Source organism: Triticum dicoccoides, chromosome 2B, assembly GCF_002162155.2.
Source record: "Triticum dicoccoides isolate Atlit2015 ecotype Zavitan chromosome 2B, WEW_v2.0, whole genome shotgun sequence".
Classification (NCBI taxonomy): domain Eukaryota; kingdom Viridiplantae; phylum Streptophyta; class Magnoliopsida; order Poales; family Poaceae; genus Triticum; species Triticum dicoccoides.
The window spans coordinates 757,865,531-757,867,124 of record NC_041383.1 but is presented as its reverse complement, the minus strand read 5'-3'; the positions used below and the strand labels follow the sequence as shown (position 1 = coordinate 757,867,124).

Below are 1,594 nucleotides of genomic sequence, written 5' to 3'. Positions count from 1 at the left end.
GGCGAGTGGGAGAAAATTTAATCCCCGGTGGTCAAAAAGTGGTCCTGAGAGGCTGGTTGGAGATGCTCTAAGTTTAAGAGTAGGAGTGGAGAGTCTTCAGAGGTTCGCTGAGAAGGAACAATAAATAGATAAAAGTAACTGCAAGTATCTCAGGGCGTGTGCCTAAGAATGACGTGATTGAAATGGAAGGCATGGGCTCCGCAAGCGTCTCGACCCTTTCAAAAAAAAGAAATCCTCAACCATCACAAGATAAAAAGAAGTATGACACTATGTGTCGGACTCCGATGGTCATAGTTCTTTGCTCCCCTGGGCCGAGAAAGAGATCGGTGGTCTATTGACTCGGGAGCAGATCACTGGGCTTGGTGGTGCTGGCAGGCAATATAGGTGCGAGCAGAGGACATGGTGGGGCTAGCCGGTTGGCGCTCGGCCACCTGGTTTCTTTCTTTTTCTTCTAATGTTTTTTTAGAAAAAGAGGATGTACCCCTGGCCTCTGCATCTGGAAGATGCATGCAGTCATTTTATTAATTATTCCCAAAGATCATACACAGTGATACATCAATAAGCCTGAAGCCATCATCTTGGCAATGTTGTTGCTACTCCTATCCCCTTGATGAAGGTGTGCCGAATGTCCGAGCTAATACCAAACAGACATCACACCAAAGCCTAACATCTAAAGCCAGATGCCCCATCCATGACACTATCTAGATTGGGTCACACACCGGCCCCGCACACTCCCAGTGAGCACCGCACCCTGCGAGGGCCGTCACCTCCATCTTACATCAATCCATCCTCATAGCAGAACTGATGCACCGACCTTGCCAGGCCTCTCTGCTATCGACGCCACCATGACGCAGATGGCCTCCTCCTCCCGCGTGAGTCCATCTCCGGGCATCGGACGCCGAGTCACCACAGCGCCATGCGGCCAAGATCCGCCGCCATCAATGAGTGAGATGACGCACTGCTCCACCAATGAATCCGTCTGCTGGTCCCTCGGTCACGTGTGTACCTCCAAGAATGACGCCCCCAAGGGGGGAACGACACCAGAGCGCCGCCATCATCCGATCATCTGATCTAGGGTTTGCCCCGGAGGTAGTAGAGAGTGGCCTTGAACTTCTTTACGTCGATGCCTTCAAGAAGGGAACGACGCAGATAGCGCCGCCACCGCCGGCCTTGGCAGTAGCCGAAAGCAAGTTTTCACCCTAATCCGTTCGAAGGAATCCAACTCCCGTGCACGGCCGCCGCCATCACCACGCTGAGCACACGCCGCCGACGGCACCTCCACGATGCGCAGAGGCCGCGAGACTCGCCGCCACCACGCCTGACAGGCAGCCACGGCCAGGCCCGGGCACCTCCTAGATCCAATCTGGGGTCAAGAGCCCAAGGCCGCAGCCGTTGTCAAGGCCGCACCACCAGACGGGGGCAGGCCCTCCACCCTGCCGCAAAGCGAGCCGCCACCGGAGTTTCGAAGCGCATTGCCACCAAGCCCACCGGGAACGACTGAGCCACCTCGAAGAAGAAGGGAAGCCGCGCCAGGAGAGAAGCTCCGCCACCGCTGACACTGCCTGGGCTTTGCCCAGCGGTGGCTCTCGGCGGC

At 56.1% G+C, this 1,594-nt stretch overlaps 1 pseudogene; it reads left to right on the top strand.

Moving 5' to 3' along the window:
- The window catches only part of LOC119361333, a 23,543-nt pseudogene that overhangs the window by 615 nt on the left and 21,334 nt on the right, over positions 1–1,594 (top strand).